The sequence below is a fragment of the Leptonychotes weddellii genome, chromosome 6 (genome assembly GCF_054177405.1).
Source record: "Leptonychotes weddellii isolate Sample4059 chromosome 6, ASM5417740v2, whole genome shotgun sequence".
NCBI classification, from domain to species: Eukaryota; Metazoa; Chordata; class Mammalia; order Carnivora; family Phocidae; genus Leptonychotes; species Leptonychotes weddellii.
This window is the reverse complement of record NC_138374.1, coordinates 71,115,108-71,130,347: the sequence shown is the minus strand read 5'-3', so window position 1 is coordinate 71,130,347 and position 15,240 is coordinate 71,115,108. Positions and strand designations below refer to the sequence as shown.

General features: G+C 54.9%; 1 protein-coding gene across 8 annotated transcripts in view; it reads right to left on the bottom strand.

Moving 5' to 3' along the window:
- Positions 1–14,289, bottom strand: part of SGMS1 (sphingomyelin synthase 1) — a 235,432-nt gene extending 221,143 nt beyond the window's left edge. For all 8 annotated transcript variants that reach the window (XM_081824387.1, XM_081824385.1, XM_081824393.1 and 5 more), the window contains exon 1: positions 14,011–14,289. The gene's annotated coding sequence lies outside the window, so the exon portion shown is untranslated. The remainder of the gene's footprint in view (positions 1–14,010) is intronic.
- Positions 14,290–15,240: the final 951 nt, after the last annotated feature.

Sequence of the window (15,240 nt, the reverse complement as noted above, 5' to 3'; positions counted from 1 at the left end):
GGCTGGGCAGTCACCTACCCTGGACCACAGACGTTCACTATGCACACCACACACTAAGAAATTAAGTTTCCTGGGTGCCTGGGTGGCTCAGTTGGTTAAGCGACTGCCTTCGGCTCAGGTCATGATCCTGGAGTCCCTGGATCGAGTCCTGCATCAGGCTCCCTGCTCGGCAGGGAGTCTGCTTCTCCCTCTGACCCTCCCCCCTCTCATGTGCTTGCTCTCTCTCATTCTCTCTCTCTCAAATAAATAAATAAAATCTTAAAAAAAAAAAAAAAAGAAATTAAGTTTCCTGTGCCACAGTGCTAACTGTTATCATCTTAATAACATCGTAATCATTTTCATAAAGTTTCAGACTTCTGCTGCATCCCAGAAGTCCCTTCTAGAGCACTGAGACTTCCTTTTGGCAATACAGGTCCTGTTAACATTCCATCTTTTGGCATTTGGCCAAATGTTCATTGCACGCACATCCAATGTTTACGTAAAACTGATGGGAGGGACACATACCAAAATGCTAGCAATGGTTATGGACGGGTGATAGGATTCTGGACGATGTTCTTTTTGCTTCTGTATTTTCTAAGCGGAGGAGAAAGACGAAAAGTAGGGGAGAAAGGGAGAAGAGTGGGGGAAAGGGGGTGAGGAGGAGAAGGCAGGAGAAAGGTTTTCTAAAGGAAAACCAAACCTAGGCTAAAAGGCAAATGCAAAGCAGCCTTCAACAGCCAGACCCCAGGGGACTATTCAGAGGGGCCCTGGGTGACCCAGCCCAGCCCGCATCTACCCCCAGCACACACCTGCCCTCCCGCAGACCGCCTTCCTGAACATGTTAGCCCAGTCTTGCAGGGCACTCGGCATTCCATCACAAGGCCTCATCGGGAGGTCCATCGCCAGCTGCCCCCTCTGGAGGGCCACCCTTGAGAACAGAGCCCTAGGCCTCCCCAACCTTCCCTGCAGCTTTGTACGGCCAGCAATGGGAAATGCATACTGGTTTTTACCGCAGATCTGCGTGGTGACTGGAGGGGCTGGGGCTGTCGGCTCTTGAAAAGGGGGTCACGGGGAGTCAGGACACCCAGACACTCCGATCCAGACCTCACCAGGCTCCGAGGAAAGATTTAAACCAGGTGATTTCTAAGAACGGAGCTCTACTCCACATGGCTGCCAACACCACAGACAATCAGACGTCAGGGGCAAAGACTCAGAGCGACATGGGGCCAAGAGAGGTGGCAAGTGAGGGCCAAAGGCGAGCTGGGGACCAGCACAGAGGACAGAAGCCAGGAAGTAGAGCAGGGGCATCCCCCTCCAGAACCATGTGCCACCATCCTTTTCCACCCGCAGAGCCTTGCACTATGTGGGGGGAAGAGGATTCTGCAAGAAGACGACTGAACAGTGGGCATGAGCAGGAAGACACCTCGATGACCGGCTTCCGACTTTCTGGAAAATCGGTGGTTTCGGGTCAGGAATACGGCAGACGAGACAGTAGTTCGGACTTTAAAGTTTTAAAAATTCCTTATTAAGAGTCATTCTTGGGCGCCTGGGTGGCTCAGTTGGTTAAGCGACTGCCTTCGGCTCAGGTCATGATCCTGGAGTCCCTGGATCGAGTCCCGCATCGGGCTCCCTGCTCGGCAGGGAGTCTGCTTCTCCCTTTGACCCTCCCCCCTCTCATGTGCTCTCTCTCAAATAAATAAATAAAATCTTAAAAAAAAAAAAAAAAAGAGTCATTCTTTGCACAGTATTTAAACACCTTTTTATGGGAAAGTCAGCAAGGCTTCACTTCTTCCCCAGGAGACCACAGGCTTGCTGAGGCAGGGACCTGACCTGCGCTCACCTCTGTGTCGCCCGTACCCAGCGGGTCACCTGGCCCATGGCAGCCACCAACCAGGACTTTTGGAAGAGTGTATTTTCTGCAAAAGTGCCACAGACCTTCTTGCACACAACAATGTTTATAGGACATCTTTCTATAGGATTATTCTTCTAGATAATGTTTTCAAGGGTTGTCTAGTATTCCATTGTGTGGGTCTATGTAATCTGTTTAGCCAGTGCCCTAGTATTCGATGTTTGGTTTCCAACTTTTCTAGAAGACAGCTCTGGGATGAACGACGGGCTTGATTATTTCTTAAAATAAACTCCTGGACAGTATGTAAGTATCCATGCCAGCCCCTCTTCAAAGTGACCCTCCACACCCTGATCTCAAAGGACAATTGTCATGAACTTCATCATTTAGGTAAACTACCAGGAACTTCTCAAGCAGGGGAATCTCCTAAACCAGGCGCCTCTGACATCAACGGCTGAAGTCCTACATGTTCTCTCCAGACCCATTTTCTGTCAGGTGCAGGAATGTGAGAGGCAGGACCTGTTCCAGAGTCTCCTGCCCACCTTCTGTGGCTCACCTTCTCGTCTGGCTCCGTGGACAATGAGCCACGAGGCAGTGGCACACGCGCCACGTCCCTTCTCCCTCCACAAGGCCAGCTCTGTCCCTTTGCTTCTATGTCCTCTGAAGAAGAACTGACCCTGTCCCACCCCAAGACACAGAAATGTCAAGTCCCCTGTACCCACAAGAGGCTCCTGGCGTGCGTCCGCCTCCTCCCTGCGGCGGACTCTTCTCATCAGCCCCTCTAACAAGGGGACAGGCGGCAATAAAGACCCTCAATCATACAGTTTTAAAAAGGGACCTTTCAGTGGTCCTCCTGGTGAATTTCACGAAAGCTTTAGACAGCCTCCCCAGAAAAACGCGCCATACCCCAGATGGTAAGTGTGATTTCAGCAGCTCCGTAAACCTGCACACGGACCCCAGTGCAGGGGGGAGACCCGGGTCCACTGCCGGGGCCTTCACGCAGACGGCCTAAGGGGGCTTGAGAAGCCTCCGTCAGCTCCCACCACCCTGCCTCGGTCTCTAAAATCAGAGGAGGGGAAAGCAGACCACGTGCAGGGCCCTGTGGAAACTTGGACCGTGGCCCAGCGCACCGGCTGGTAACTCTGTAGGCCCTCTCAGAACTCAGGTGTCCCTGCACAGACAGCGGCCATAAAACAAATGTCGAGTCACCAGCCTGTGAATGGGCAGCAGCGCTGAGAGGAGGCACGGCCAAGGCTCTGTCTCCGAGCGCCAGGCGCGCTCCACGGTTGCCAACGTGCTGACTGCGTGAGACCCACACCCTGCAAAGCTCCGTGCGGGCGAGCCTCTGCTGTGTTCACGCCTGTCCTGAGCCTCATCGTCCACGTCAAGCTGCCGTCAATGATCCTGAAGGCTTCGGCCAGAGACTGAGGCTGCCCCTGAGGATTTCCATAAAGATGATGACAAACACAGGCCGTTCTGGGCACCTGGGATCTTAGGGTAAGGAAACTGACCTCACAGCCAGCGGGGACAGGTACAGGCTCCAGGACAAGATCCAGGAGACACACAAGCAAAAGGACAACAGTCCACATGGTCAAACCTCAGAACACTTGGGCCCTCCACGTAGTCGAGTGAAGGGCGCCCCCCTGCCACCCGGGGAGCAGGATGGGAAGCCGAGAGGACGGGCCAGGGGTGCGCACCTGACCAGCCCGCAATGGAAGGGCCACGATTTCCCTCTCACGCAACAGAGCCGGTGCCCAGGGAGGCCTAGAACCCGGCTCCGCTGCCCTGCCTGGCGCTCCCCAACCGCTTTCAGAATCCGGGCTCCGCGCCCCAGCGAGCCCAGAGCTGCTTCTGCGGCACACGGAGTCCGTCAGCATCTCCCTCCTCCTCCACCCGCCTGCACACCTCAGGAGGAGCCAAGTCCGCTTCTCCTCGTGCACCACGCACACCCCATCCCGGGCAGACGGCCCCCCAATGGTCAGCCTGCGATTGTCACCAGGGTGAAAAGTTCTCAGTGGAGCCCCCCCTTTGCCATTTCTCTGGCCTCTGCGGCTGCCCCTCACTCTTGGGACGGGGGACCCCTCAGCCAGCGCTCCCCACCTCCTTAGGGGGCAGCTCTGTGGAACTCTGTTCTCCACCCTGCTCCCAGGACGCTTCTGCTCTATTCCGAACCTTTGCTGACCCTGTGACTCCGGGGAGCCCCATTCCCTGCACAAGCATCGTCCATCCACCCAGCCTGGCAGGGGAGTCCCCACCGCATGCACCATCTGAGGCTGGTCATGGATTCACACAGTGCACCTGATGGGACTTCTAAACGACCCAACATTCCACCTTTTGTACCTTTAACAGAGACAGCCTGCCGGGAGGGGCACCATCACCAGTGAAGAATCCACCAACCATTGCTGTTTCTATAGCGTGGTCTGGACACACAGCTCAGAAGGACAGGAGAAGAGGCACTGACATAAAATTCTTTTCTATCAACAGATGATAAACACCAGGTGATGTGGGGCTCGTGAGCCACTCTTTCGGGTGCCACGCAATCTGGGAGATGACTAGGGTCTGCAAACCCAAGCTCTCCGTTCACAGGTAAGGAAGCAGAGGCGAGAGCCGGCCAAGGTAACGGCTTTGGCACACATGGGCCGGCACACAAGGTGTCTGTAAGGGTATCCAGGAAGGGGGGAAGGGAGAAGGAGAAGGCAGAGGGAAGGACGACGTGAATGAGAAATGCAAACCACTGTAAACGAACTGATAGCAGAATTTTGAACTTTACCAAAAATTGTGGGCAAATAAAACCTCGTTTCTAATAAAGACTCTTTCTTTAAAACACTGATTCACCTTAAAGATAGTCATTCATCTTCTCCAGGTTTTACGCTCCAGGAGATAGCTAAAATTGAGCCACGTTTTTTTAAAAACAAACTGTCAAGTGTCCCCTAAGACTTCCTATGCGGTTTCCAAGTGCAGTTCCAGTTCCTGGTTCCCCTTGGCGGGCTGACCACGCACAGCACGCCTCTTCCTACACTCCCCTCTGTTGTTGGAGTGACCGCACTAAACCTGGCAGCCCCAGAAACAAGGGAGAAAAGCTGCACCACTTCCAGCTCCAACTGCACCAGGCTACCGCCTGGGCTACCTGCTCCCGCGTGCTGTGCACAGGAAGCCCTGAGCAGGGGACCCTCTCCAGCCAGCCTCCCACCCCTGCCCCCAGGGCCACACGCACAGGTGCCATGCTGCATGCACCACGGGGTGATGGTGTTTCTCTGTGCACAGGTCTGCCCCCCCACCCCCTCTAACCCCTCGAGAACCCAGACCACATCTCACTCGTCTTTGCACGTCGCAAGGCTTAACGAGGTTCCAGCCCACTGCAGACCCTCAACTCGCCTTTACTGCTATTGTAAACCCCGGGCTATGGAGAGACCAGACGACAGAACACCTCTCGTGCGGGCTCCCAGTGTTCCCCTGGCAATCCCCTATCCCCTCTGCCCGCCACCTTCCCTCCCCAAGCAATCCCCCGCTGCAGGGTCACGGGAGAGCCCCGACAACCAGCACAGGGAAAAGTCTTCTTCCCAAAGACAATCTACTCATGTGTTCTCCCCTGAGTTGGAATCTAAGTTCCCGTTTCCTATAAAATCTTTAAATCTCAACATCTCTCGTTCCACAGACATGGTTCCCATGGAGGAAACGCACCCTCTGTTGCAAAACAAAAAACTCTGGCTGTACCAACACAGTTCCTCCTTCTGGGGGGTTTGGACACACACTGGCCACCTCACCTCACCACCGCTGGGGAAGGCGCACAGCCCCTCCTTTTGCTTCCTTTTTTTAAGTGCCTTCCTACAGAGAGTTTTCTACTACAATTAGCCCCAATAAGATGATCTTCAGCCTCCCCACCATCAGGATATGTATCTTCATACACTTTTAATTTCTCTGTGCCTAAATCTTTTCAAAGGGATAGATGATGGGACAAAGCCTTTCTGTGCCTCTGGCAGGGAGTGAGCAAGGCGGAAAAGAACAAAACACATCAGGGCATCTCCCTAACATGGGATGCATGACATGGCACTTGGCACTGCTAGTGAGTCTCGAATTGCACTCCCGAATTTTCTCCCCACCCCGGGGTATCACCCATTTGGGCCCATGTTGGAAACACGGGCAAGGACAAAAAGCAAATTTCTACCCTGCACTGGCTCAGACCCCCCTTCGCCGGCCTAGATAAACAGGACCATGTGCGTTCAGTGTTTACTGCTTGACAGGGAAAGGGTTTAAAATTTCTGCAGCTGAAAACCTCCCCACCTGACCGTGACTAGAAGCAGGAGCACTGGGCCCCTCACTGACATGAGGGCTGCTGACAGCAGGGGATCTCCCAAGAGCGGTCGGTCCCAGGCCAGCCGCATCAGCAGCTCTGCGAACACGTCAGGCACGGACGCCTCCTGGGTGTTTTTAAGAAGCCTCCAGGTGCTTCTAATGCCTGGGGAAACTTGAGAACCTTCCGCCTGGGCTGATAAACCTCCAAGGTCACGGGAATGCCCTGCTGGGCTAACCCATATGTCACCACGCTTACCTGATTATGACGGCTACCCACCAACGCACCTACACTGGCAATTTTTACCAACTGGTGAAGGCCCCAAACATTACAATCCCTCAGGGCATTCTTCCTACTTTGTGCCCCTCTGTCTTCGTGCCTAAAAAGGGAATGCTAATAATCTCCATCTCAGAGGACGGTCGCAAGGGGCAAGGGCTTGGGCAGTCTCCGGCCACGCGGTTAAGCTCCACAAACGTGAATCCCTATGATTAATACACCTTCGCCAAAAGGTCTAACGAGCTTCCTGCCTGCTAACCACCTGACATCTACCCTCTCCGTCCCGCAGCCCCGATCGAGGATACCTAGGGCCCACCAAGGCAGCACCCAGCTCCACGATCTGTCAAGGATTCATTCATTCCGTCTACAGCCCACGTGCCCACCGCGAACCTGGCAACCAAGAGAGAAAGTCCATTCTACACAACTGTGCGTCCAACAGGTCCTTCTGGACAAACGCCACCCGTCTCTGGGCATAAGGCCTGATACACATCAAGGGAGATACAGGAGGAATGCAACGAATATGAACAAAAGGAGTCATGAGAGTAACTAACGTTTTTATCATGATGACCCTGTGCCAGGCTCTAAGCACCCGACAGGAGTAGTCCTCACAAGGACACCGTGAAATATCTGCGGTTACCACACCCGACGATGAGGGTCAGGGAAACTGAGGCACAGAAGGTTCACATAACATGCCTGAGGTCCCACAGCTCCTAAATGGTAAGGCCAAGAGTTGAACGCACACACTCAGGCTCCAGTCAGGGATCCTAACCATTTTACTACACGACACAAAGCTACCAGTTAGCTAAGCATCTACTAGCCACTTGTTACCACTTCTCCCAAAGCAATTATTTTGAGACACTTAAATTTAGGCACACGATCCACTGCCATGGGGTTGAATACTAGGCCCTCCAAGCCCTGGACAGAAATGCTAGCTAATGATGCTTGGTTTCTCCCTCCTTCTCCCTCCTCTGATTCCACCAGTCAAGTCAAAACACACAGAGCATTTCTCTCTTCTCCCAGCTCCCCTGACACACCACTTAACCCCTGATTACAGACTGTAACACCGAGTTCTCTAATTATTTCTCCCCCATGGGACTGCCAAAGTCTTTGGAAGTAACCAAACTTTCTGTGAAACCCCACAAGAGTGGGTGGAAGCAACACATTGCTTGTGTAGACCCAGTGAGTGTTACACAGATCACTGGTGGGCTGATTCGCCTCGCTCTATTGACACATTATCAATCCCAGGGGAAGCAGGATAAAAGCACTCAGTGGACCTACTTAAAGCCAGCATTAGGGGAGGTCTAACACAACATTCCCCAGACAGCAACTCTGTTTCACAATCTATAGGCCCTGCCTCTCCTACCTTATCCCCTGGGAGCCCTCAGCAGCCCCTGGGAGAGGCAGTTGGGGTCCAGGTTGAAGAAAGAAGCGCCCCCGGGGAACAGTGAGTAACTAACTGGCCCATGTCACTCAAGGCTGTGGAATGGAGAACGTTCCGTCCCCAAAGCCCTGACTCTGCCCATCTGAAAGGTTAAGACTAAGAAACTACCCTCAAAACAACAGGTTTCCTTTGTAAAAACAAAAAACAAAAAAACAAACAACAACAACAAAAAACCCTACCACCACGACAGAAAATGTTAAATTCTGTTAAAAAGTCATTTGTAAAAGATGAGATAACCCTGTTCATGGATAGAATTACAGGATTAAGATACAAAACGTGCCATTTCTCCCCATGTTAGACTATAATGCCAGTCCCATTTCCGGGACTTTGTGGAGAACTTGACAAGTATTCTGAGAAGTCTATGGAAGAAGAGAGGCCCACAATGACCAAGTCCTGAAAAAGAACAGCAAAGCAGACCCTGCCATGTAAGCTGTGAAAGTCAAAATAATCTGGCAGAGAAACAGACAGATAATGGTACAGAGAATCTGTGAACAATGTCAAAACCACCATGTTGAGTTTGGTGGGAACAGACTTTCAGCTTGGGGTGATGAGAAAGCTCTGGAGACGGACAGTGGTGATGGGTTCATAATACTGTGAATGCAGGAATCCCACCTAATTGTATGCTTAAAAATGGTACATTTTATCTCTGTTTTGCTGCAAATTAAAGATTTAAAAAATGAGTATGCTGAGTGAAAGGAGACAGATACAACAAAGTGCCACATTCTGTGGTTCCATTTATATAAAATTCTCGAAAATGCAAGCACTAATCTAGGGTGGCAGAGAGCACATTGGGGGCTGCCGGAGTCTGGGGACAGGGTGCGGATGGACTGTGAGGGGGCCCACAGGAAGCTCGGGGTGACGGAAACGCTCGGTATCTTGATTGCGGTGGTTTCACAAGTGTGTCCATCTGTCGAAGTTCATCAAATCACTGTACACTTGGAATGGATGTAGGTTACCATATGTAAATTACAATCCAATCAAGTTTTAAAAAAGAGGCTCGTGTGTGCACCCCAAGTATGACAGAGGTGGCTCCACGGTCTCCTCCGAAATATTAAGGGAAAAATACATGATTTAATAACGTAGGAAAACTGGGTCACAAAGTGGGAAGGAAAAACGGCACCGGATCCCTGCTCAATGCCGTGTGCGAAGATGAACCTCACACAAAGTGAAGCCCTCACTGTGAGAAACAAAAGCAGGGAATAGCCTGGTGAGTCCGGGGTAAGGAAGAACATCTTCAGACCACTGAAGTGCAACATAAAGCAAAAAGTAATGAGCTCTATAGAACAAAAATTTCGGAAAGTGACTACTGACAATGTTGACAGACGGCAGGACGGGATTACTGTCTAGAATATGCAAGAAGCACGTGCAAACCAACACAGGAGAGAAACAAGACTACAGCTGGGTAAGAAACTAACAGCTAACAAAGATGCTCAACTTCACTAAGAAATGACACAAGCTCCCAGGAAAACAAGGAGATCCCACACTATAGCCACCAAATTCGGGTAAAATTAGAAAGAGGGCTAATACCAACCACTGTCGAGAATGTAGGGGATCAGGAACCCCCATGCAGCCACGAGAACAATCTAGCAGCATTTAGTCAAAACAGGTGTACCCATTCCATTCCACCCAGCCATTCCACTCCGGGGCACGCGCCCTTGCGACTGTGGGTCTCAAACTGTCCCAAGTATCGCCATCTCCAGCCCAGGCACGTTACAACACAAGTTCATGGGGTCTGCCCCCAGGGTTTCTGATTCAGGTCTAGGCTGGGGCCTCAGAATCTGCATTTCCAGCAGGTGCCAGGCACTGCCCCTGCAGCTCCTGGGCGTGGACCACTTGGGAGAAGCACTACGCTAGAGACATCTCACACGCATCTTGAAAAGAACGCATACAGGATGTTCATCACAGCGTTGCCTGAGTGAGGGGAGCTAAGAGTCCCTCACCAGGGAAACGGGTAACAAAGCTAAAGGATGCACAGCAAAGCCCTAGATAAGCCCACACTAACACAGATCTCACAAAGTCTTGAATGAAATTCTTCCTGCTTTTGTGAATGTCTGAAGATTTCCGTAATAAAAAGGCTGAGTGTGGAATGAAATAGAAGCCCGATGGAATCTATAGCACGGGACCACTTACATAAACTGAAGACACACACAAAATAACATCTTTAACGAGGACACAGACATACCTAAGAATATATCCAACCCAGGAGAGGAGGCTCCTCTGTGGGGAGAGGAATGGGAGTAGAAATGAAGGGGAAACGTCGAACAAGAAAGGGGTTCTGCACAGGAGAGGGTCTTGCGCCAACAACGGAGGCGCGCTGACTCCCAGCACCTCGATGTCTAAAAAGTGAAAACCACCAGAGCAGCCCTAAGTGCCCACTCGCCTGCCTTTGCATACAGTGGAAGCCCCCAGCAATTTCCACAGTGGCTAGGGGACAGATCCCTTTAGCACTCAGAGAGGAAGAGGGGATCCTTCTGATGGACAAGCTTGGATGAATTCAGGCCCCCGGAACGCAACCTGCTCCTGAGCCCTGGAGTTTCCCTCTGCAACATATTAGCACACAAAAAAAGCTGAGCTTTGGGCGCCTGGGTGGCTCAGTTGGTTAAGCGACTGCCTTCGGCTCAGGTCATGATCCTGGAGTCCCTGGATCGAGTCCTGCATCGGGCTCCCTGCTCGGCAGGGAGTCTGTTTCTCCCTCTGACCCTCCCCCCTGTCATGTGCTCTCTCTCATTCTCTCTCTCTCAAATAAATAAATAAAATCTTTAAAAAAAAAAAAAAAAGCTGAGCTTCTAGGCGCTCAGCAAGGGGTGTGTGTGTCCACACCTGTGTCTTTTCTCAGTGTGCATGTCTGTCTGTATTTGTGTGTGTGTCTGTGGGGGGAGCAGAGAGCGGTTTATTTGGGGAGGTAAGAAAGCCTCCGAAGGGGACAGACTCAGCCATGCTTGTGGCCAGCAGTCAAGTCTGTTTCAGTGAAACCAGAAGTCAGTTACAAAACCAAGCCCTCCTCCTGGCCCACAAGCCTTCGCTTCCCCTTTCTTCACCCTCCCCTCCCCCACATCCCACTCTGCTTCCCAGCTCCCATATCCAGAGGGGCGGATCATCTGGTGACAGAGGAGCTTATCAAGTGACAAACTTTACAGCCACAATTCTCAGAATGTGGTTGGAGACAATAACCGACCACTTATATTCCTGACCAAGAGCCTGTAACAAAGGCCAGAGCCTTTAACACCAGGCACGATGTAACAGTTCTTCCAAAAGAGACTGCTTATAGCTACCATCCAAAAAAAGGGGGGGCAAAGAAAAAGCCATCTATAATCTGTCATGTCCCCTCAGGGACACACCGGACACAGCTTTTTCCAAGGACCATAGAACAGTTCACCCCACAAAGTGGCTTCCACAGTGCAGAGGACAATCAGAAAATAAAAACCACCGCTGATTGAATTTATGTGAGAAAATGCAAGACCCTTCCGGCAGCAGCTTTAAGCAAGCCAAGCCCATGCCAGGAAAGTATGTCTTTAGGGAAAGAAGAAGCAGATGAACAACTGCAGGAAGGAGCAGAACAAAGTTTAAAAAAGATGCATAAGCATGAGCTGGCCCAACACTCACACCTCCCCCAAGGACGAGGGAGCTGATGCCCCTGTGCAAACAAAGCCGAATTCTTATTCCCCAAATACAGTTTTGTCTTTTCCACGGCAGCACTTTTCACTGGACGGTAAAGGTTTAGGAATTCTAAAGAGTCTTCCTGAAATGCTTTGTACAAAATAAAGTTTCACAGATAAAGCATATTTGATGTGCAGGAGTATGTTTTAGTTTTTTAAAAACTGTACGATAGCTCTATGTAGGACGAGTCCTTTAGGTTTTTATGAGATATGTGAGCGAAGCATGCGGTTTTTTCCAGCTGAATACAGGATCTGCCACAATTTGAAAATTAAGGGACTTAACCAGGAAAAAAAAGGAAAAGGATTGAGTTTTCAAGCGAAAATTGAATGTCTGTGGTCAACACAGGCAATGCCAACTTAGGAAAATAAAGTTCTTTAAGTGCCAAACTTAATGACGAGATTCTGTTTGTTTTTTAATTCAGCTGAGTAAGCATTTACTGAGCACCTACAAGGTAGGCACTGTGCAAGATGCTTGGGATCCTCCAAGGAATAAGACACTGTCTTAATAACTGGGTCCCTTTCATGTTAGTTTAATCCATCCCTTGAATTAATTTCTTTATTAAAAAAAAAAATGCTTACTACCAGCCCTAAAGAGTTACAGAAATACATCTTACTATTCTATTAAAAATGTAAATTTCTCGTCTCTGAAGCAGAACAGAAGGAAACGACGCTTTCTCCGCTTTCCATATTGGCATCATTTGCTGCCGAGGAACCAGCTACATTTTCAGCTGTGCACGGTGGCAGGCACCACCTCCTCCTACCCAGCAGGTCACGGAGCTGCGGAGACTCAAAGACGTGCCACCTGGCTGAAGAGAAGCAGTGAAGAAAACCAAAAGCTCAGGGCCTCCAGACCCAAACAAACTGCGAGATAAGGCAAGTGAGCGGCTACAGGCAGACGCCAGCTCCTGGAGGTTCCCTCAAAGCTGGAGCCTCGGAAACACAAGCCCCTGCTGGCCGGCTCCCTGGCCCGGACTAGGCATGGATGGCTTCAGAGCTGGAAGGCTGCCACCTGCTGAATCACCAAACATCCCCGGGCTTCCCCTGGAGCACTGGCCAGGCAGGGACCCATCCTCTGAAGAGAGCCTGCACCCCGGAGAGGCTGCACCCCAACCAAGACACGCCCAGCCCCGTCCCCTTCTGCACAGGCCCAAACCGCTGCCAACACCCCCCCCCCGTGTTGGGGCGGCCCCTGGCAACTCCCCCCGAGTTGCTACGTCACCAGTCCCACTCCTCTCTTTCTGCCCACTCAGTCCTCCCTGCATGTTCAAGCCTCGGGACCGGGACGCGTGGGGGGCTCCCGGCGCACCGTGACAGGCGCTTACCACTCCACAGCCAGGCAGCCAACCAGAAAGGCCCCCGAGTCTGAGAGCAGAGTCACCTGTCCAAAGAGCTCGAAAGGTCCAGGAAGGTAAATGTCAAGGGAGCTAAAACAGTAGGCAGACCCCTCACGCAGAAAATAAACTTCCCTTTCACAAAGCAGCCTTCGCTCTGGGTTTCATAAGCGTGTGCCGCTGAAGTCTGTGGTGTCTGAAGGTGAAAAGAAACATCTGAGCAGCACCTGCAGGGAGCCCTTCCACTCCCTCCGGCCAAGATTTTTACTCGCGACTCCCAGGAGGGAAGCAGGCGTTGCCCAGAACGCGCCAGCCAGAATCCGTTGGCTGGACCAGGACGTCCTCGCTGGCCCACCGGCAGCCGCAAGCCCCAGTCGGGGTTGACACGGTGGGAGAGACGGCCGCTGCTGCCGCCGCCGCTCTGCCCTTGACAAGTCGCCTCGGAGTCGCAGGACCCCTCACTCGCGGAGACAGCCGTGTCCTGGAGACACTGTCCAGTCCCGGCTGCGCCGATGGCTCCTCCAGGCCTTGCCCACTCCCTGTCCTCTGGCGGGGGCCGCCCCTGAACCTGCAGGATGTTCTCCGGCCTGGGGAGGGCAGCTTGCTCCGCGGGGGGGGAGGGGGTCCCACCTGTTATACTGGCTGGGGCGAGCGCCGAGAGGCCGCGGAGAGGGTGAGGGTGGGGGTGGGGGGAATCCCGAAACCCTGGGCGCCTGGCCCGCTGCGATCTGGCCCGGAGGTGCCAACTGTCACGCCGCCGCCGGGGCCGTGGGGGTGGGGCCGTGATTTGGGGCCGGCCCCCGCGAGTCTCCAGACCCCGGCCCAGGCCACCCGCCGAGGCGCCTCGCCCCCCGGCTCTCCTTCCCCGCCACCCTCCGCTCGCCCCAATCCTGCACTAGGCAACCTTCCAGCCCGCACGCAGCACCTCCGAGAGGCGCCCGCAGACGCCCCCGCCTTCCTCGCCGCCCAGACCCGGTTCCAGAGCCCCGGGGGCGGCCCGCCCCTCCGAGCCCCGCGCCCACCCCCGGGAGCGGGGGCGCGGGGGGAGTGCCCACCAGGTACACGCGCGGCTCCGAGCGGGCTGAGCTCACGCCCCCTCGCCCCGGGGCCGCCCGCATGCAGCTCCTCGCGGCCGTAGGCCCCCCAGGGCTCGACGCTCTCCACTCCCACCCCCCAGCCCCACGGCTCACTTGCACCGGAGTCGCGACCGCCGCCGGAATTCCGCTCGCCGAGCCCCCCGCCGCGCACTGAAATCCGGGGCAGGGCAGCGTCGGGGCTCCGCAGCGGGATCGCGCTCTCCCGCTGGCTCGCAGTGCGCGGAGGGACGGCTGCCTCTCCTGGCCCGCCCTGTCCGCTCCGTCCTGCCCGCGGCCGCCGCCGCCGCCCGGCCGCTGCCTCGCTGGTGCGAACGCTTCCGACTTGCCACCGCGAGCCTCCGGGCTGCCGAGCATGCCCAGTCCGCTGCCCGCGCGGGCCCGGCTCTCCGCGCGCCGCGAGTCCGCTCCTCCGGGTGTTCGCGGCGGCCGGCAGGGGAGGGCGGGTCGGGCGGGCCAGGCGGGTGGGGTCGGCGGGGCCCGACTGGACCCGGGCCACAGGCTGCGCCCCGAGGGGCAGCGTGGCTTGGCCCCTTACTTTACTTTCCAGGAATACGGAGCTCGGGAGAAGGGCCCAGCTGCGAATCTGGGGGGTCGCTCCCTGAGGCCGGAACCAAGCCGAGGTTTACGGTCGGGCGGCGTGCCGCTGGGGGCGGAGCCGGAGCTGCTCGGAACCGGGAACGCGAACTCGGCCTCCTGGAGGGGGTCTCGGGGGAACGAGTTTGCGACCCTGAGCGCTGCGACACTGGGGTGAACTCCTGGCTGATCCCAAGAAAGGGCGGCTGCGACTCTCTCTGTGCAGACTCCCACCCCCGAACAATCAGGCCTCCTGCTAGGTGCCCCGCCGAGCCGGAGCCCGGAGCCCGGAGCCCGGCGGGGAGTGGAGAGACCCAGGCCGCCCCGCCCCGCCCCGCCCCGCCCGGGCTCCACCTCCCGCCGCCGCTCCGAGTGGCCGGGAAAACCCGGAGACCGGCCGTCCTGGGACGGGAGCACCGCGCATGCCCAGTAGCCCGACCTGGTGCAGGTCGCCCCCAGGAAGGTTTCCCCCGCTCCGAGCGCCCGACCCCCGCGCCCGGGTTAGGGGCGGGCAGCGGGGAGAGGTGGCCTTCGGCGCACCGCCCCCCGCCCCTGTTCCCGGCCGGGCCCCGCGCCATCCCAGTAGCGGACAGGCGCCCGGGGCTGCGCCTGCCGCGGAGTCGTGCACTGGGCCAGCGCGGGAGGGGGCGCGCGGCGGCAGCGCCCGGGCACGTGACTGTCCGCGGCGCTCGGGGCAGCCATCTTCCGCCCGGCCGGCGGGCCCGGGGCGGGAGCCGAGCGCAGTCCTCC